The sequence below is a fragment of the Rhinopithecus bieti genome, unplaced genomic scaffold (assembly GCF_001698545.2).
Source record: "Rhinopithecus bieti isolate Rb0 unplaced genomic scaffold, ASM169854v2 scaffold_1058, whole genome shotgun sequence".
In the NCBI taxonomy this organism is placed as follows: Eukaryota; Metazoa; Chordata; class Mammalia; order Primates; family Cercopithecidae; genus Rhinopithecus; species Rhinopithecus bieti.
Window position 1 is genome coordinate 1,460,744 of NW_016803341.1, and position 22,788 is coordinate 1,483,531.

Below are 22,788 nucleotides of genomic sequence, written 5' to 3' on the forward strand. Positions count from 1 at the left end.
TATTAAATATGTTTATGTGGTTTTCATTATAGTTATATAATATGCCATGTTTGCCAGAGGACTTATACAGTAGTCCCCCCTTATCTATGCAGTATATATTCCAAGAGCCTCAGTGGATGCCTGAAACCGTGGATAGTAGTGAACCTTATACAGTCGTACATTACTTAGTGACATGAATGTGTTCTGAGAAGTTTGTAAGGCGATTTCATTGTTGTGTGAACATCATAGAGTGTACTTATACAAATCTAAATGGTATATAGCCTACTACACACCTAGGCTACAAACCTGTACAGCATGTATAGTACTATATACCATAGGCAGTTGTAACACAGTCAGTGGTAAGAATTTGTATCTAAACAGAAGAGGTAATGTGTTACACTATGACCTTTCAATGGCTACAGCATCACTAGGCAATAGGAATTTTTCGGTTCCATTATCATCTTTTTTTTTTTAAGTCTTGCTCTGTTGCCCAGACTGGTGTGTGGTGGCACTATCTCGGCTCACTGCAACCTCTACCTCCCAAGTTCAAGTGATCCTTCTGCTTCAGCCTCCTAAGTAGCTGGGATTACAAGTGTGCTCCACCATACCCGGCTAATTTTTGTATTCTTTTTTTTAGAGACAGGGTTTCACCATGTTGGCCAGGCTGGTCTCAAACTCATGGCCTCAAGTGACACACCTGCCTTGGCCTGTCAAAGTGCTGGGATTACAGGCATGAGCCACCATACCCAGCCCAATTCCATTATAATCTTATGGGACCACTGTCATATATACCATTGATTGTTGACTAAAACATCATTATATAACACATAACTATATATACTATGCTTTTTCCTATACATGCCTCCCTATGTTAAAGTTTAGTTTATAAATTAGGTACAATAAGATATTAACAACAATAACTAATAATAAAATAGAACAATTTTAACAACATGCTGTTACGTAATATAAATATGGTGTCTCTCTCTCAAAATATCTTACTGTACTGTACTCACCCTTTTGTGTTGATGTCAGATGATAAAACGCCTGTGTGATGAGATGAAGTGAAGAGAATTCCAGAATTCAACAATTTACACATTTTAAATTACACCATTCAGAGTGGTGTGATGAAATCTTGGCTGTCCCACTTAGGCAAATGAATCATCCCTTTGTCCAGTGTGTTCACGCTTTATATGCTACCTGCCTGTTAATCGTTAGTCACTTAGTGGCCATCTCAGTTCTCAGTTCTGCTTTTTTAGTATGGCAGTGCTTGTGTTCAAGTGACTCTTATTTTACACCAATAATGGCCCCACAGTGCAAGGGTAGCAATATAATATTTTCAGTCAGTGGTTGACCATAGATGACTGAAACCATGGAAAGTGAAATGGCAGATAAGGGAAAGACTACTATATTCAGAGTATATGCAAGCAGAAAGCAGGCTTTGGGTGTTGGCTCTTGTAAAGTCAATGGCCATGTAATAAGGTCAATAATTTTTTACTAAAAGAAAATTTATATGTGATTATTTAAGGCGGGACTGTCTCATATAGTCTGCCTTATACTATTTACTTTGGGGTAGTGTTAGTTTTTTTGTTTGTTTGTTTGTTTTGTTTAAGATACAGGATGTTGCTGTGTTGCTCAGATTAGAGTATGGTGGCTATTCACGGGGGCAATCATAGCACACTACAGCCTTGAATTCCTGGATTTAAGCAATCCTCCTGCCTTAGCCTCCTGAGTAGCTAGGACTACAGGCATGTACCACCATGCCTGGCTGGATAATGTTGGTTTCAGAGGAAAATCAAACTGTCCAGTCAAGCTCTGAAGCACTGTAGTATTCTGGTAGAGACGTTTAGTGTGGTTATGAGTGAGATCAGAGTTGCCGTAATAAAACATGTTAGCTAAGCAGTCCTGAACGTCAGAAGAAACTAAAGAATATGAATAAATTTATTTTGGAAACTTGGATATCTGAACATGAACATACTGGTAGAAATGTATTTTAAAAATAAAAGTTGACTCTACGTGAAATTAAATAAATCTTGGGAATGTTTAATCATTGTAGCAAATGGCACCATTTCATAGTGAGGAATTCTTATAAAACATTTTAAATGTACTTCTTTTTCAATTAAAATATATTTTAATACCCTATCCAAAGGATACTTTACAAATTGTGTCTTAGACATTTGATACCTCCTCAAGAATTAAAAGAGAGCATCTTAAGAATGTAAGGTTTAAAGAGAGACAAATGGAGGAAGTTTGAACCCAATAAAGTTTTAAACTTCATCTACTAGGTTAAATGAAAATAACAGATGTCCCTTTTGTTAGAGAATTTATAGTGCTTTAAAATGCAAATTTCCTATGGGTGGACTACTGAAGGACATGTTGTGTGTTTCAGTATCAATAATTTTCAATCACTTACCTGCTATCCTTAGCCTCATCCTTCTGAATTATAATTGTAAAATAAGCTGCTGCTTTTGCTGTCTCCCATCTGAAAACTTTAAGGTCAAAAGATTGATGATAGACTTCAAATTTGTATGCAGAAAAATAAACTTGTTTTCTATAATTTGCAGTGCGTGCACATGTGAAAATCTAAGGATAGTTAGTTGTTATTGCTTTAAAATCATGAAGACTATAACTTGCTTTATGAGAAAAGCTCCATGGCTAATGAATTTTCTCTTTCGCTTGCCCGACTGGTTGATGGAATCAGAGAAATATTTTATGTTTTTTACAATAGTGCTTTCATTCTCTACTGGAAATGTATAGGGATTTGAGTTGCCAATCTTTGTTAGTGCGTACCCTCTTCATTCATTTTATCATTTGGTTTCCTTATTTTCAGTTTTGTTCTGTATTAGTGTTTCAAAATTCTCATTTGAATTTAATAATTGCAGTGAAACATATAGATTTACAAAGGAGAATCATTAAGTTGGCAATTATATATATATGAGTGTGTGTATAAATGCATACAGTAGTCAATAGTTCATTCATTCTCTGTGTTTCTTGTTTTCTCTGTAGTAGCTGGCACACTGCAGATATTTTATATAAGAAATTATACCTAAAACTCAAGTGCAGTGGGAATGTGTAGGATGAAAATAGCGACCATAGTCTTGTATCATTTTTTCAGGCACACAACTCTCAATCAACTTATGTAAAAGCCTCTTTGGAAATTTATAGATTGTCTCTCCTCCACCTCCCAGGCCCTTACCAGTTCTTTTTAAAAGCAGGATTGAGTTTGGATTCTTGAATCTAAAATCGTGAATGGTGTGGGAAGTACACAAACTGCAAATCTTTTTGTCGTCAAAAATAGGCAGTACAAAAGCTCTGCTTTGTTTGCTCTTATCTTACCATGCCTACAAGGCTTGTCCTTGCTAGGTGCCGTGCTTTTATGATATGCCTTTCTTAGCTATGGAGAACCCAAATAGAAGCCCTCCTGGCCATTAAAATGGCAGTGTCACTTCTTTTTGACCACAGATGATGGACCCTATACTCTCTGAGAGGGCTTTTCTCAGACATGGGTCAATGAGTAGTGCCCACTCAGCAGTTATTTTAGTTTATAGGCTGAAGTTCCTTGAATTCCAGAAGAAAAGGCAGTCATTGTTTCTCTGAGCCCATAGCCAGATACCTGGTCATTTGATAGTAGGTGCTGCCAACCTGAACAGCGGGGGCAAGCAACCTTTTCCTCCTTATCTTGGCCTAAGATACCATCCTTGTCAAGAAAATGGAGATGGATCATGCTGCTCTAACCTTGACATACATCATTGTCAAGCCATGCTATTGACTTTCAGAGATTGGCCAACAAAAACAAAGTACTGTTTCTGGTAGCAGAACTTACCTTGGATCTGAGAATGTTCATGATGAGGGAGTACAAAGGACCTACTACGTGAAAGATCATAATTCACAAATGAACTTCTTTTCTGTGGCAAGTTCCCTCAATACCCTGAAATGCTGTCTGGCTGTTTGGTAAATATGGTACTTATTCCATCTCTAACTACAGACAGTGGCTGGTTGCTCTTTGAAACTGTTTAGCTGTTTCCTTCTGGTTTTATTTCAAGGGATATTGGGGTGGGGAAGCCATTGGCAGTGGAAGATCTAACTTATTCAACTAATAGTTTCTAAAAGACCATTTTCCTGATACATGGTTTTGAAAAGGAGAGGGACAAATTTATTTTTTAGTTGTTGTCCCAAGCTTGCTGCTCCATCCCTCTTTCTCTGCATTTTCAATCTTAATTGTTTCAGATTTCATTTCTTATTTTTTGCAACTTTGAGACCTTCTACACCTTAAGTTTCATGGACCAGAAATAATAAGTAATGCCATTTCAAAGAAGAACGGTATGCTGTGGTTATCACTATTTTCATATCACTTGACCCTGATTCTAGACTTGGTAAAACATGTTTTGTCACAGTTAAAGTAGTATGTTGTAGGATTTTCTTAATTTCCAAAGCCTTTTTACTTTGGAAATTTACTTAATTTCCAAAGCCTTTTTACCTTTTACTGATTTTTTTACTAGAAATTTTAAGAAACAATTATTTAAAATTTTCATTACAGCTGGGCATGGTAGCTCATGCCTATAATGTCAGCACTTTGGGAGGCTGAGGCGGTTGGATCGCTTGAGGTCAGGAGTTTGAAACCAGCCTGGCCAACATGGTGAAACCCCATCTCTACTAAAAGTACAAAAAAAGTAGCCGGGCATGGTAGTGGGTGCCTGTAATCCCAGCTACTCGGGAGGCTGAGGCAGGAGGATCGTTTGAACCTGGGAGGCAGAGGTTGTAGTGTGCTGAGATGGCACCACTGTACTCCAGCCTGGGCGACAGAGTGAGACTCCATCTCAAAAATAAAATAAAATAAAATAAAATAAAATAAAATATAAAGTTTTCATTGTGGGGATTGATCCTCATAATTTGCTTGAAAACACACAGAAGCATTTTCAGGGATAAATGAGCCAGTAGAAAGAACAACCCATCTTAATCATCATTCCAAACCGGAAACCTTACCATTGGCTCAAGGGCAGTGTGTGGTCGTCTCTTTCTGCTCTATGAACTAACTCCAAACATCACCTCAGCTGAAAATTATTTTACTTATTTAGCACTGGTGCCCCTCCTTCCATCAAGCCATTTGTTCTTCCTTTCACCCATGTAGGCCAAAATCCTAATGTTCGTAGTATGCCCCAATCTCCCAAGAATTTCTGATGCATTCACTGCTCTTGCTTGTCTCCCAGTGTTTACACTGGTACATTTAATATATTTTTTGGCCCTCGCTTCATGTTGTTAGGGCTGACATCAGTAAACTATTTATATTAATTGAGCTCTTTTATAGGGTATAAACCGGGAAACCATATTATATACCATGTCTATTTAGAAATTGTTTTAATTGTTGCAAGTTAACAGATTTCTACTCAGGTCTACAAGAAGTTCCCATAACATTTTAATCCATCTACTGTACAAGCTAGAATAGCACCTTATACATCTCAAAAAAAAAATTGATTACAGTCCTAACTCTTATAAGACTTTTTTTTTTAAGTAAGACATTTTAAAAAGTATGCCTTTGCATCATTACTCACTCCAGCATGCCAGCGTTTAACAGATTCTGATTTGGATTATGCTGTTTTAATTAAATCATATATTTAATCTACTTTTAGTATTACAAGTATTAACATTTGTCCTCTTTCTTTCTCTTTAATCTATTTGCATTTCTGTGCATGAAAGAAAGAAGAGAGAGAAAAAACCCAAATATCACCTTAGCATTCTCAATTGCATATTTCTAAGATTGAAATTTAGAAAAACTGAAGAAAATATCATTGCCAACACTTCCATTTAGAAAACCTGAAGTTCCAAAAGCTAGTAAGTCAATGTATAGACTTTTTAAAGCCTTGCCTTTAATGTTCTATGCTGGTAGTTGACTCTATTTTCCTTCTATTTTTCTATTCCTTTTCTGGAAGGAGCAGATGGTATGGTAGGATCAATAGTGGGATAATGTACATTTGGATGGGTGAATTGAGGCCTGTGTTTTTGTTTTTGTTTAACCACTAATAGCTATGAATTCGTGCAACTCAGCTAATCCCTTTCATAATTTTTTCAGTAATTTGTTATATGTAAATGGGTTGCACTAAAATCCCCAATTGGACTAGATGACTAGGTGTTACCCATTCAAGTGTGATGAAGTAAGTTAGGAAGTGTGTTCTGAAAGGCAGTAGTATGTACAAATTGTGAGAGAAAATAAAGAGCATACTGAAGAGTTCTCTTAAATTAGTAGAACTAAAACTAGTTCATTTTGACTAGAGAATAGGATGAAATGAAGTGGGGTAGTCATAAGGAATTCATGGAAAGATAAGTTATTGTTAGATCTTGCAAGATGTATTAAGAAGCATATACTTTATTCTAAGAACACTGAGAGCTGTTTATGTTTTAGGTATGAGAGTGTCATGATCATTTCTACTTTGGAAAAATAATTATAGTAACAATGTAATAAATCCATAGGAGAGAGGCCAAGACTAGATGCAGAAACCAGTTATAAGTAGGGTTGCCAGATAAAAAACAGGATGCCTGATTAAATTTAAAGTTCAGGGGAAAAAATGAATTTCAGGTAAACAAATTACTTTACAGTATAAGCATGTCCCAAATATTACAGGTTATATGTAAATGGCCTAAGGACATAAAAAGTGTTGTAGTAAGAAGGAAGCCAAAGAAAGAGTACTTTTAGTGGAAGTAGCGTGGTGGAAACCAGACTACAGAGTTGAGGAATGAATGGAAGATAAAGACGGTAAGTCAGTGTTTGTAAACAAGTCTTTCAGAAATTGATTTGAAAGGGAAGAAACAAGGCATTTATTTCTCTTCCTCTGAGAAGTTCAGTGGTCACTTTTCTTATGTCGCTATTGTTAAGCCAAATGACTATGAACTGTTTAATTGTAAATAACACCAAACATATAATGGGACCACAAATAAAGAGAAATTATTTTTAATTTGTTTCCTTTGTAGGCATCAGTAAAATTTTCCTAATAAACTTTTTCTTCTTTCTGTCATTCTCTCCCCTTTCATTCTGAATGATGTACCTTTCTGGAGAATTTCAGGTCTGCTCACTTTTTTACCAAATCCAGTTGTCAGACTGCTTGAGGCCTGCCCTTCCCCTCTGACTCACTGGAATCTCTTTCTCAGCTGTCTGCCCGTCAATGGATGGAAACAAGGTGTAGCATGATCCCCTGCCCAGACAATTAACCAGGGGAAAGGGTGAGCTTCTTGACTCTCCCCTACAAAAGCATTTGTGAGGGCTTTTTCAACAAGGAACGTTTTAAAGACAGGGCTGCTTTTAATACTTGAAATGCTCATTTATGCTCTATACCTACTGGCACTTAAGATATTCCTTAAAAAGCACCAGTCTATCATGGAAAGAAGTTGCTTATGTACCTTGAGAAAAAGTTCATTTCCTTTTCCTCAAACTAATCAAAATTCCCTTTAAACACCAATCTCCTTCTCTCAGCAGTACCTAAGAGTTCAAATGCCTAATGCTTCCTTTAGAGTTCCTGTTGTGTCTGAAGTCAAATCTTTGACGCCTTACCTAATAACTACCAGCTTAAGGTCTCAGGTTTCATTGGCAGAGATTCTCTTCTCCTTTTTATTTTTAAAAATTTTTTTGTTTTAGGAAAAGAGAAAACGGAAAACACCACATCAAACTGAGCTCTTAGTCCCAAGTTTATATTCTCTAATAAGATGGATCCCAAGTCTTAGCTCTTGACCTCTGAGAATAAATTCATTAGCCTTTATAAGCAGAATGACAGACTGTTTGTTATCTACGTTAATATTGATCTAATTGCATAAATTTAGCCTGCATGTTAGATCATTGTTTTAATACTTTACATTAAAATTCTATATTGGGGGTAAAAATTATCAACTAATCCTAGAACAATTCCATGAAGCAAAGAAGGAAAACTAGACAATATAGAAAATGTTAACTTCTTCCAGGAAAGATATGCATAATGTTTTACTATGCCATTATCAAAAATGGTCTCTAATGAAGTCTAACGAAGACTGTTTTAATATAATATATTTAATTTTTCAATTCATTGAAGAGGTGACCATGTAGATAAAAATGCATGTTGTTGTTTTATTGCATCCAAGGCCAATAGTTTTCACAATTACTTTTGCTGGGACATATATGGCTATAACCTAGTTATTAAAATGGACCCCATATCAAGTTGTACTTCCCTTAATCTGGATTGGACTTTATGTTCTGACCACAATTCCCTGACACCAACTGAGTATCCTACAATTCAATCTAACTGTAACTTCCCAGAGTTAGCAGAGACCCCACAAACAGGGGGGTCAGTCCGACAAGACTGCCCCACTTCAGACTCCAGTTGCAAGTCTCCGGTGTCCTCAGGCCACCTGCACTTCTGCCTAGCCAGCCACAGACTAAGACTCGCCACAATCCCTTCAGTTTCAATAATTTGCTAGAACAACGCACAGAACTCACTGAAAGCTGTGTACTTACAATTATAGTTTTATTATAAAGGATACAACTTAGGAAAAACCAAATGGAAGAGACACATAGGGCTTGACTGAGGTGGGGAGTATAGCGATCATCCATGTCCTCTCCTCATGGAATCTGAGTGTGTCTCCCTGTCAGCTTATCAGTGTTTTCATCAGTCAGGAAACTACACTGTGTTTTAGTGTCCAGAGTTTTTATATGGGGTTTTATTGCATAGGCAAGATTGATTAAATCATTAGTTACATGATTGAGCTCAATCTCCAGTACTTCTCGCCTCCTGGAGGTCAGGGATGGGGCTCAAAGCTCCAACTGTTCAATTCCATAATTGGTCTTTATGGCATGGCCAGCCCCTCCCTTCAGATTCTCTAAGGCCCCGCCATCAGTTACCTCATTAACATAAACTCAGATATTGCCTAAAGGAGCTCATTTTAAATAACAAAAGGTATTCCATCACTCAGGAAATTCCATGAGTTTTTGAAGCTCTATGCCAGGATCTAGGGACAAAGACCAGATATATTCCTTATTATATCACAGACCTCAAGAGTATATTCAATTCAGTCCCATAGCTTTAAACAAGTGAAATGTTATTATCTTCGTTTTACAGCTGAGGCATCTGGCAGTGAGAACTTACATGTTTGGCCTAGGGTCACATAGCTAATAAATTCTAAAAGGGCTAGAATCCCCATTGCCTCAGCCAATGATATGTTCATTTTCTGTGGACATTAATTTGGAGTATGAGACTAAGTTTTGCTAGCAGATTGTAAGACCATATATGAAATATATATGAGAGAAACATTATCTCCTTTCAGCTTGGAATGGGTCACACTGACTTTTAAAAAAAATGTAGCTCTTTTAACCTAAGAAATGCCCCATGTGGAACCTACCTTTATAATTTTCTCACTCTCAGCTTTTTTCGTAACGTATGCCATACCTCCACCTTGCTCAAGAGTCCTGAACATTAGTCTTAATATTTTTCTTGTTAACGATCAGCATTTATTTTATATTGTACACTTAAAAAACAATTTGCAGTATTTGCAGTTGTTGCTCAAGTTTGCTACTGTCATCACTGGCTGGGGAAACTGAGGCAGAGAGTTTTGTCCTAAAACTTATATGCTGATCAACTGTCATCATTTTAAAAATGTTATATCCTACTGCTTTCCAAGTGATTTGTGACCACTTTCAACATGACAAATTTGAAAAATGAATAAATTAGATGTAAGAAAGCAAAAATGAGATGAAGACAAGAATACAAGTAAAGGATTTGTAGAGATATAATAAGAATGTACTGACAAGCATGTTGAGGCATATACAAATATATAGCTCTCTCATTATCTAAGAGGGCAACATTTTTTAAGTTCCAAATACTAAGAGAATTTTCTCATAATGGGAACTGAACAAAAGTCCTATGACCTGAATATTTATGTTCCCCCAAAATTCATGTGTTGAAATCCTAAACTTCAAGGCAACCATATTAGGAGGTGAGGCCTTTAGGTTAGGTCATGAGGACAGAGACCTTGTAAGTAGGATTAGTGCCCGTACAAAAGTGACCCCAGAGAGATCCCTTACTCCTTCTACTTGTGAGCCTACAATAAGTAGGTGTTATCTATAAACCAGAACACAGGCCCGATTAGACACTGAATCTGTAGGTGCCTTGATCTTGGAGTTCCCATCCCAGAACTGTGAGAAATAAATTTCTGTTGTTTATAAGCTCCCCACTGTATGGTATTTTATTATAACAGCCTGAATAGACTAACACAAGAGGCCATAGTGTAGTATCATGGACATTTGCTTCAATTCCAATTTCATAGCCAATATAAAAATAGAATTCATATTGCTATGGGTTTTGGCAGTGCCCTTTCCTTGTCATTCCAAAATCTTAAGTCATTCTTTACATACTTCATTTTGGTTTCCATTTGTTATAATCAATGTCATCCAGAGCTACGATGTTCAGTACTATTGCTACCAGCCACAAAAGGCTGTTGCGCACTTAAATTGTGGGTAGTCAGAAAATGACATGTGCTGTAAGTATAAAGTACATAACGGATTTTGAAAAAATACAAAATATCTCAATAATTTTGAAAATATTAATTTCATGTTGAAATTATATTTTTGATATATTGAGTTAGACAAAATATATTCTTAATTTTAAAATTAATGTTACTTGTTTCTTTTGTAATGTGTCTTTTAGAAATCTAAAAATTACTCATGTGGTTTACATTTCTATTTAGACAGTGCTTTTCTAGAGAATTGATTTTCACTGTTCTGTTAAATGTCCTACAGAATGCTTTCTCAATGTAAAATTTCAGATAGCCATAGCTTCGGATATATGTTCATACAGCAGAATAATCAGTGCTGAACGAACACATGGATAAAATTAAGTTCTTAAAAGCATAGTAAAAATATCAAGGATATAAAGTTACTGCTTTGGAACACCAGTCTTTCTCATCTCTCAGGAAGCCCACCCCTTTCATGGCAGATCTTCATCTTTCCTAGAGATTATGCACAGAAGCACTGCTGATTGCCAACTGGGAGAGGCCTTATTTTAAAAGATATATGGTGAAATTGACCTTTATTTTGAAAAATTGTGAAGCATTTGGGAACCTTGGAGGAAAATTGTGACTTTACATAGATCTATGTATTTTAATGAAAAGAATATTTTATATGTGTACAAAGGAATGTGAAAAGTGAGTATTTGTTTTTGATATTCTAGAGTGGGAGTTGCATATTGAAATAATAGATTTAAAGGGATTAGATTGTAACTAGTTCACTGACTTAACTTTTTTGACCTTTTAAAATCTATTAATACAAAAGTCTTCAGCAATTACAAATACTCCTTTCATCTTGGGATCCTCAGATTGTAGGTTGAAATCCTAGAACATCTTTGTTATCCTTGGCTATTATTTGTCTATGGAAGACTAAGGGAAAATCCAATGCCATATAGCCTGCTATTGTTCTGCCATTTGTTATATTCTTTACTTTCTTTAACTCTTCCTCCTTTATAAGGAACCACACATTGAAAAACTTACTCATTTAATTCAGTGAATATAGCTAAAATAGTCATATCCATCATTTAGAATATTTCCTTAGATGAAAAGCGGTACTTCATGGACTCCATGAACTGCCCATGGACTCCATGAACTGGTAGAAAATGATAATCATCTTTGTTTTTTTGAATCTTGAAATGAAATTGTTTTTTAGTTTACTTTTTGAGATTCAACCCACTAATTTCCTTATTTACTGATTATTCTTATATGTTAGGCAAGACATAGAAATAAGCTTCTCCAGTTTTCTAGGTTTATTCCTCTTAAAACAATGCCTCTCTCCAGGTAAATGTATGTTGTCATTAGCCTTAGTCACTCACTGCAAGTGCCTATATCCTCATTTCTTCTCAATGCACATGGTACAGCCAGATGGAGATTGATCTGCCTGTTTATTTAGCAGCAGCAGGAAGGACTCTTCGTGCTTGTGGCTATCTTCTCATTTATGGGAGATTAATTCCTTATTTAATTAAAAAGCCATGTCTATCTGTCTTAGTTCTCAATTGTAAGAAGATAGGAGAATTGAACTTTAGAGAAAATTTATAAATACATTTGGAGTACTGGTTCAGCATTTGCCATTAGACTTCATTATTATCAATTTTAATCACATTTCCTACAAAATAAAAAACCTTTGAGAATATGTTAGAGTTAGCCTTCGCTTTCCTCTGCCATTTTTATACATATATTTTTTTAGCAGACTGTACTTTTTAGAACAGTTTTAGGTTTCCAGCAAAATTGGGTGGAAGGTACAGAGTTCTAATATACTCCCTGCTCTACCACATGTATAGCTTCCTCTACATCAACACCCTGCACAAGAGTGGCATATTTGTTATAAGCAGTGAACCTACAGTGACACATCCTTGTTACCCAAAATCTGTAGTTTATTGTGTTGTACATTCTAATGGGTTTGGACAAATGTATAGTAACATGAATCTGCCATTGTAATGTTATAGAGAATAGTTTCATTGTCCTAAAAAATCCTCTGTTTTGCACCTATTCATCCCTCCCTTTCTTCTGTCCCCTAGCAAGCCCTGATCCTTTATAACTGTTTCCATAATTTTCCCTTATCTAGAATGTCATATAGTTGGAATCATACAATATGTAGCCTTTTTGATTGGCTTCTGTCATTTAGTAATATGCATTTTAGGTTCTTTTATGTTTTTTTCATAGCTTGATAGCCCATTTCTTTTTAGTACTAAATAATATTCCCTTTTCTGGAAATAACATCGTTTATTTATCCATTCATCTGCTAAAGGACATCTTGGTTGCTTCCAGATTTGGGAATTATAAATACAGCTGCTCTAAACATCCATTCCCAGATTCCTATGTGGACATAAGTTTTCAACTCATTTGAGTAATACCAAGCAATGCAATTACTGGGTTGACGATAAGAGTATGTTTAGGAGAAATAGGAAGTACCAGGAATCAGTTTTCCCACCTAGGCAATAATTACACTGCAGAATTTATCTGATGTAACTATTTTGGAACTGCAGAGTCTATAAAACGCTTTCAACTTCCAGGGGAAGGCTTGGGCATTAAAGTGTGGTTAACTTTGATCAATTTTATTTCATAGTACACTAATAGCTACCCATCCACAACCCCAATCCCATGGCAGGCAATTGTGCATGTGTTCCCAAAGCAGCTTACACACAGCTTGTGGGAGCCAGAGTGGGCAAAATGACCTTTGTCTTCTAAATATTGGGTAATTGTCTTCTGATTGCTGAATGCTGCTTCTAATCACAGAGGTTCAGACAGAGATTTGTGATCATTCTTTTTTGTTTTCCCAGGATTGTTGTTCGCTCCTGCTCCTCTGGCTAAAGTGATGTCAGGAGATTTAAAGGGCTCATGCTTTTTTTTTCCCTACTTCTCTTCATTCTTTTTTCTTTTTCCCCATTTGGGAGCCAAACATTAAAGACTAAGACATTCAAAAGCAATTGCATAATTGGAGAAAATTAGAAACTAACTGTAGAGGTCCAGAGAAAGGCACCTGCTCAGAAAAGATGTGAGAGGACCTGAAGTTTACATATCAGGCTGATCCTTGCCATAGACATGGTCTATAACAATCAACAAAGAAATCAACAAAAACAGTAACAAAAAACAGCAAGTCCTAGAGAAGGGGAAGGATATTTTTTACAAAGTTGCCATATTTATTAGATTCAAATGTCCAGTTTTCAATTAAAAATCGCAAAAAATACAAAGAAACAGGAAAGTATCGCGTATTGCCCACGCAATGCAAAAAAAAAAAAAAAAAAAAAAAAAAAAAAAAAGAGTACATCAACAGAAACTGCTCCTGGAAAAGACCTGATGGTGGATCTACTAGACAAAGACTTTAAAACAACTCTCTTAAAGATGTTCAAAGACCTAAAGAGAGATGTGAAGAAATTCATGGAAATGATGTATGAGCAAACTAGAAATAGCAATAAAGAAATACAAAACCTAAAAAGAAACAAAAAAGAAATTTTGGAGCTGAAAAGTAAAATAATACATGAAAATTGGACTAAAGGGATTCAAAGGTAGATTTGAGCAGAAACAAAAAGGAATCAATGAATGGGACGATAAGGCAATGGAGATTATTGGGTAAGGAATAGAAAGAAAAATGATTGAAAAAAGTAAACAGAACCTAAGGGACATGTGAGACCCATCAAATGGGCCAATCTAGCCATTTGGAAGTCCCCGAGGAGGAGAGAGAAATGGGTAGAGAGAATATTTCAAGAAATAATAACTGTAAAATTTTCTAAATTTCCTGAAAGATATGAATATAAACATGCCAGAAGAACTCCAATTTAAATGAACTGAAGGATCTTACAAGACTGTAAGCATTTCTGTTTTGGTACTTACAAGACTCATTACATACAAAGGATCCTTAATAAGATTTGTAGATTTTTTTATTACAAACTTTGGAGGCCAGATGCAGTAGGTCAATATATCCAAAGTACTAGAAAAAAAGCCTATCAATATATATATTTCCAGATATGTATATGTAATTTTATACATATAATTTTATATATAATCTGTAATTTTATATACATATCTAAAAAAAAATTATCCTTCAAGTGAGGGAGAAATTAAGACACTACCAGATAAATAGAAGCTAAGGAACTTCTTTCCTACTAGACCTGCCCTGCAATAAATGACCAAGGGAATCCTACAAAGTGAAATAGAAGTACACTAGACAGTCACTTGAAGCCATATGAATAAATGAAGATCTCAATCAAGGTACATACATGGGCAATTATAAAAGCTAGTATTATTATCACAATGGTTGGCAACTTCTTTTTGTTTTGTTTGTTTTGAGACAGTCTCACTCTGTTGCCCAGGTTGGAGTGCAGTGGCACGATCTTGGCACACTGCAGCCTCCACCTCCTGAGTTCAAGCAATTCTTGTGCCGCAGCCTCCCAAGCAGCCAGGACTAGAGGTGTGTGTCACCACACCCGGCAAACTTTTTGTATTTTTAGTAGAGACGGGGTTTCACCATGTTGGCCAGGCTGGTCTTGAACTCCCGGCCTTGAGTGATCCACCCGCCTTGGCCTCCCAAAGTTCTGAGATTACAGAAGTAAGCCACCGTGCCCAGCGTTCTTTTTGTTTTTTATTTAAGAGAATAATACATTAGAAAAATTATTAATCTAAAATTTAGTATTTAGAAGTTAACCAAGGAGGTAAAAGATTCCCCACACTAGGCTTAATAGTATTCCAGTGTATATATACAACATTTTCTTTCTCCATTGACCATTAATGGGCACTTAAGTTGCTTTCATGGTTAATATGAGTATGAATATAAATGCTATAGTGAACATGGGAGTGCAGATATCTCTTTGAGATACTGATTTCATTTCCTTTGGCTATATACCCAGAAGTGGGATTACTGGATCATACGGTAACTATAGTTTTAATTATTTTTCTTTTCATTGTTTTTTGGTTTTGGGTTTTTGTTGTTGTTGTCAATATTTTCAGAGACACAGTGTGTCGCTATATTGCCCAGGCTGGTCTTATCCTCAAGCAATCCTCCCACCTCAGCATTCTGAGTAGCTGGGATGACAGAAGCAACCACACCTGACTCATTTTAATATTCTGAGGAGCCTTCATTCTCTTTACCAAAATGGCTGCACTTATTTGCATTTTCAGTAACAGTATACAAGGATTTCTTTTTTTCCACACCCTCACCAGTGTTTGTTATGTCTTGTATTTTTGATGATAGCCATCCTTACAAGTTGTAGGATGGTTTATCTTATTGTGGTTTGATTTGCATTTCTCTGATGACTTGTGATTTTGAGCACTAGTTCATATACCCAATAGTCATTTGTATGTCTTTTTTGGAAAAATGTCTATTTAGGTCCTTTGCTCAAGTTAAGGGCTTGTAAATTTTGTTTATCTTTTCAAGAAAGCTAACTCTTAGTTTTATTGATCTTTTCTATTTTTTTCTAGTCTCTATTTCATTTATTATGCTCTGATCTTTATCATTTCCTTCCTTCTAATTTTGTGCTTAGTTTGTTCTTTTTGTAGTTCCTTGATGTGTGAAATTAGGTTGTTGATTTGAGAACTTTTATTTTCCTTAATGTAGGTATTAATAAATATCTATAATTCTGATACCTAATAAATTCTAATAAAAATAAACTTCCCTCTTAAAATTGCTTTTATGCATCCCATAAGTTTTGATATATTGTGTTTCTGTTTTATTTGTCTCAATATATTTTATTCCCTTTTAATTTCTTATTTGACCCATTGGTTGTTGTTTAATAAGTGTGTTGTTTAATTTCCACATAGTTCTGAGTTTTTATAACTTCTTATTATTGATTTCTGGTTTTATATATCATTATGCTCAGAAAAGGTACTTAAGATGATTACAGTCATGTTAAATTTGTTAAGACATGTTTTGTGACTCAGCATATGACCTATCCTGTAGAATGTTCTCTGAGCACTTGAGAAAAATATATATTCTACTACCATTGGGTGGAATGTTCTTATGTATTTGGTAGGTTCATTTGGTCTATAGTGTTGTACAAGTCTGATGTTTTCGTATTGCTTTTCTGTCTGGATGATCTATCCACTGTTAAAAATGTGGTATTGAAGTCCCCTCTCATCGTATTGCTGTATTTCTCCTTTTTGCTCTGTTAATATTTGCTTCATATATTAAGTGTTCCAATTTTAGGTCCATATCCTCCTGATGAATTGATTCCTTTATCATTATATCATTACCTTCTTTGTCTTTGGTGACAGATTTTTACCAAAAAGTGTGTATTTTGTCTGATATAAGACAAAACTTTTAATTATCATTACCATGGAATGTCTTTCTTCATCCTTTCATTATCAGTCTATTGTGTCCTTAAGGCTAACACGAGTCTATTGTAGTAATTTATTACATGTTCTGGATACAAGTCCTTTGTCAGACATGATTTGTGGATATTATTCTTTTTAAAATTGTGGTAAGAACACATATATGACATCTGCCCTCTTAAATTTTTAAGTGTACAATATACAATACAGTATAGTTCATTATAGGCACAATGTCCTACAGCCCACTGTCTTTCTTGAAGTTGGAGATCTAGTGAGTTTCATATTTAAAATATAAAAAGGCAAAGAATAATTTACATCATACAGTCTTACCCTAGATAATTAATGGTATCTATTTTGTATGATTACATGTCCATACAAGCACACTTAGACAAGTATACTTAGATGAATCTCCAAGGAGCTTTTCCCTTCCACCTCCACCTCCTCCTCCTTTTCTCTCTCCTTGACATTGTTCTCCCTTTGTTCTTACTTCCTTATCTTCTGGCCATCCTTTCTCTGACCAGTAGGATCTGAATTGGATTCCCTATGGAGTACATCAACTCCTTTCTGTAATTAGCTTAGTGGAACCACTGTGATGTGATGCAAGAAGGCTTGGCTTCCCTAGACACTTCATAGTCTAGCATACCCTTCATCTGTTGCTCCAGGGAGCCAGATACCAGGAAACCATTATGTTAATACAGCAACAACAGCTCTTATTTTTTCATTCCTATGAAAAAAACACATGTGACCTAATATGATCTTAAGCTATAAACAAGTAGCTAGTATAGCTTAGGCTTTTATGCTTTTTTCCCCTAATTCTCTGGCATTTTGGTCAAAACCAAATCCCTAATCCATTCAGCAAGAGCAGGTGATGCTATCGTGTCCATTGTCTAAACTGGAAGTTTACTGGAAACAATAGTATACTGATGTTATCTGGGAACCTCTTGTTAACATTTTGCAGATTGTCTTTTCACCTTCCTCCTATTTGAACAAGTTATTTTTTCTCCCAAAATTGCTATTTTACATACTTGCCAGACATTGTGCTAGTTTTGCTTTTCTGAAATACAGTTTACCTTGTTCATCTTACTTTGAAAACTCTTCTTGCTCTATGGCGTTTTGCAAAGATTTAGAAAAATTAGCTTTATATTTTTTCTCACAGCCTTCTTTTGATAAACTCCCAAATGTCCTATCTACATATATAGATTATAGACTAATGCAGTTATTTTGACTTCTCAAGGCCCCTCCTAACTCTCACTCTACCATTTTATTCTAATTTAGTATTCTGTGCTCTTTTATATATGTTGCTTTCTTCAGCCAAGTGTAAATATACCAAATTAAAGTTAATTTGTTTCTTTCCCCTTGACTAAGTGACAGAATTTGTTAATTTTAAGATCAGCCTACAAGAAGTCTAGAAAGCATTTTGAAATGGGTGGAATCCTTCCTTTTCCCCCTCTGGTAACTTCATTATAATGTGAAGATTATTAGAAATATAAAATTATAGCATATTTTGAAAATTGATAGTTTTAAAATGACTACCATATCTCATAGATTTTTGTGTGTATGAGAATATGAAGAGTTAGATATTTGGCAAGTAAAGTATATTAGTGATTTTCTTTCTCCTCTGATTCGTTTACTGACAATATGCCTTCCTTCCTGCAATTTTGTATACCTCCTTTTAATTTTTTAAGTGAAAATATTTCCTTCATAAATTTCAAATGAATTGGCAGTTTCCTCATTGAAAGATTTTGCACATTTGCAAATGGTATCTTGGAGTCAGTTCCTGATACCAGCTTTGATTCTGTGAGTTTCTACCATGCATGATTGGACAGGAGCAGGGCAGAACTGCTGGGAAGAGCCAAGCTTTCTTGGAGAATGGGTTGGTACATGTTGGAGGCTCTCCTATCCTGAACAAGTTTCCCAAGAAGAGGCCACCTTGCTAGTCTCAATGAATTTTGATTCAGTCTCCCAGTAACATGAATTGGTCAAAGGTAGGGTTTGGTTCTGCATTGAGTGGAGCAAGTACCTTGATTTCCTTGCCAGTGCTTCAGAATCTCTGGTACTGGCGTGGATCACTTGGATACTGAAAACCTACTAAAAATTCTGGATTGCAAAGACTTCCAGAAAGGGAATTTCCATTGTGACCTATGTATCCGTTGGTTTCACTTGGCCAATATTGCATGTGTTTCCCCTTCTTACTATGTCAAAGAAGGACAATTGTAATTAAAAGCTCTAAAGAGAGGCTTCTTGTGTGTATATATAATCAATTTGAGGATGCATCAGCATATTATAAGAGACTGGGAGCCTCTTGCCCCTCTCTCATGTGGTAGTTTTCCTCTTCTTTCTATCAAGTAACATCTGAGAATTTGGGTTTACAGATCAATCCTAGTTGCCAGTAATGCTAAATCTTGAACAAATTATATTTCTTGTTACTAGGGAAAGTACTGCAATATGAGCTCCACTACATAATGTGTATGTGTTTGTGTGTGTTCTTCCATTTCCTTCTCTCAGGTTATAAAAGTGGTCTGTATTTCTTTTTAAAGTTTATAAAATATAAAGAAGAAAAACAAACCCTCATAACCTTCCTCTCTGTAGCAGTCTGGGGTAACATTATGATGTGAGTGCTTAGTATCATGTTTTCTATGCATATTATATTTTATGTAGTTGAAATTAGAGTGTATACAAATTCTCCTGTATTTTAAAAAATATTTGCACTTTCTAATGCTATTAACATTTTTTAATATATTTTAAAAGTTAATCATGTTTCTGAGGGCATATTGAGTCACAAAGTTACAAAATACCTATTTTATACATTTATTAAAAAGTTTTTAAAAATACTAATGAAAATTACTATGCTGTAGCTAGAACACTAGTAGTTAATAATATCAATTTCCTTTAAATGAAGTAATTAAATAGTGCCTATAAATAAATTAGCAATGCCAACTCACTAACTCATCACTGAGCCATCGCTGAATTTTTTCTTATGTTTTGTCCTTGATATAGAACAGTGTTTCTTAACCTTTTTTGAGCTACCAACCCTCTGAGAATTCAGTGTAAGCTATGAACCTTCTTTGCAGAGAAATTCATATTTACACTAAAAAACTAATTATAATGATACACAATTATGATATGCTAGGCACTCTGCCAACTGCTTCACATGTGTTATTCTGTTTAATCCTCATAGCAGCACTATAAGGAATGTTCTATTATCCTCATTTTTTAGATAAAGATATTGAAGTGTAAAGAGGTTAAGTAAATTGTGTAAGTCCATAGAGTTACTAAGTGGAAAGCTGGGATTCAAATTCTGATTTTTATTGCTCCAAAGCCCATCCCCTTAATCAATGTGCATGTAATTTTAGGGAGCTCTTGAATTCCTAAAGCCTGTTTATTGATACTCAGATTAAGGACCCCTTACCTGTTACAATCCAGAGATTTTCATTGGCAGTGAAGAGTACATGTGACCAATGAATCTTGCTATTTGTGTAACTTATTTAATTAAAACACAATATTGGTTGAACATCTACTATTTTGAGTGGATATTTGGTTTTGTGAAATGGTCTTTATCCCTGAGGAGTTTGCTATCTATGTGAGAAAACAAGAATTATATACATAAAGCAATGAGAAAAAATACAAATATGAAGTCGAATATATACTCATTAGACATTTCCATAAGCTATATGTGAAAATTAATTTCTTTACTTTGTCATACCTGATGCAACTGTCATTCTTTGATTCCTTGATTTATAAAAGGGGCAATCAAGCCTAAAAGGTCATTATATCCTTTGGGAACCTGGAAGATTCAGTGTGTCATAAAAATGAGGTCAATAAAGTGACTCTGAGAACTAAATATGTATCACATCCAGATTTCTAAATTGTTTCATCAGCTTAATCTATTAGCCCCAGGGAGCATGCCCAATAAGGAAATTCAAGAATGTGTAGCCAGCTCCCAAGCATTTAGACGGGTGATTCCGTTGAGTTGGACATATATAGCATGGCAGAACCTCTTGATAATTGCTGCCATTTTGACACAAGTAGGGTTTGTACTGACAGAGAAGTCTTCAGATGCTTCGAGTGATACAGCATAGACTTGAGTTATGCAGTGCCAAGTGTGACAATCTATCATCCTTGGGAGAAACTATCAAGTATGGGAAGCTAATTTTAGCTGACCACCTACTAATCCAAGCAGTCAAAAAGAATAGCTGTGGCTGTAATTCAAAGAATTGCTGTTAACAGGAGCATAGTATGGGAAAATTGTACATTTAACTCGAATAGCTCCTGTATACAAGGCTATCACAGATATTGGCTATTGTAGATATAAACAAAGGATTATATCAAGCTTTTTATTAACATAGCCTTCATAAAATCGTCATACAGTTTTAGAATTTTACTTTTTTTTTTTGAGACTGAGTTTCGTTCTTGTTGCCCAGGCTGGAGTGCAATGACGCAATCTCGGCTCACTGCAACCTCCACCTCCCAGGTACAAGTGATTCTCCTGTATCAGCCTCCCAAGTAGCTCAGATTACAGGCATGTGTCACCATGCCTGGCTAATTTGTTTGTATTCAGTAGAGACGGGATTTCAACACGTTAGTCAGGCTGGTCGCAAACTCCTGATCTCAGGTGATTCACTCACCTCGGCCTCCCAAAGTGCTGGGATTACAGGCGTGGGCCACCGTGCCTGGCCAGAATTTTGCTCTTTTAAAAAAGTTTTATCACTTGGGCAATGTACGACAGAATTAATTTATATATGGCATTTGAATTTTCTTACCAAAGCAAGTAGAAGCTTTAGTACTGCTAAGCATGCCATATAGTTTATCTCATTAAAATAAAAAAAGAGGCATTTTTAATTTTAAATGTCTACAATAAGACTTGTGTATATTGTTGTTTAATACATCTGTGCTATATTTTAATTAGTTTAATAAATTGCTTTAAATTTCATTTTGTGTAATGTTCTCATAATTCCTGCAAACTAAGTCATTAGCATTATTTTTAAAAGTGGGGCAAGAGTTTTATGAAATGCTTTGTCTGAGAAGCCCCAAATGGAAAATATTTTAAAGAACAGAAGTTCCTAACCTTGTTCACAAATTACCATTTGAATCTATCCAGCCACTAGTTGTTGGAAGTAATTTTCTAGACATATATGCAAATATCTTGATAGATTTTATTGATTCCAAAAGAAGAATATGATACCAACTCTGTATAGTTTCTTAACTTCCGTCCTGGATAGAAATATAATTTGAAGGAAAACATTCCTTTTCATATTTGCTTTGAACAGACACTTGGGTTGTTTTTGAGGTAAATAGGAGATTGGCTGTGGGCTTCATAGAAATAATTGAAGAATAGTCTAACTGCCCAGCTTTTGAATTTGGCATGTGTATGTATGTGCATGTGTTGTGTATATAGGGAACTTAAGACCTTTTGATTTCATAATAAGCAGGGCTCAGGGACAATAAAATTTGACATTCTTAACTGTTACTAGTTTTTGTCCCTATATCCCTGTACAGCCATCTTCTTGTTAACGACATAGAAGCCAGAGTCATAAACTGAGCATGTACCCAAGGCGCCACTGTAAATTGCAGATAGTATTCATGTAGTCTCTTCAGGCTAAGATTAAATTGGGGTAGAGGAAGGAGAAGAAAGAATTTTTGAGAGTGGAATGGAAGTAGAAGTCAAGAACAAAGAATACGCTAGAAGGATAGACATGTGCAAATGTTCCCTGAGTTTTACAGTGAGATTTATTCAGATGGACCTTTTCATATCTGTAAATATTCCTTTGCTTGAAAGCCAAGCCATGGATTGGGATAGCCTCTGCTTCTGGGGTGTGTGTGTATGTGTATGTGGGGAGGCGGGGACAAAACAGATCTAAAGGACATTATTAGGGTGACTGGAGAAATTGTATAACGGATATGAATGGTGTAATATGAATATTAAATTTTCTGAATGATAATTTATTGTGAGTATATAGGAAAATACTCTTGTTCTTAATAAGGTACATGTTGACATATTTAGGAATGAAATGTCATGATGCTGCAAGTAACATT

At 35.4% G+C, this 22,788-nt stretch overlaps 1 protein-coding gene across 3 annotated transcripts in view; it reads left to right on the forward strand.

Moving 5' to 3' along the window:
• Positions 1-22,788, forward strand: part of EXOC6B (exocyst complex component 6B) — a 713,614-nt gene that overhangs the window by 521,698 nt on the left and 169,128 nt on the right. The gene's annotated exons all lie outside the window — the stretch shown is intronic.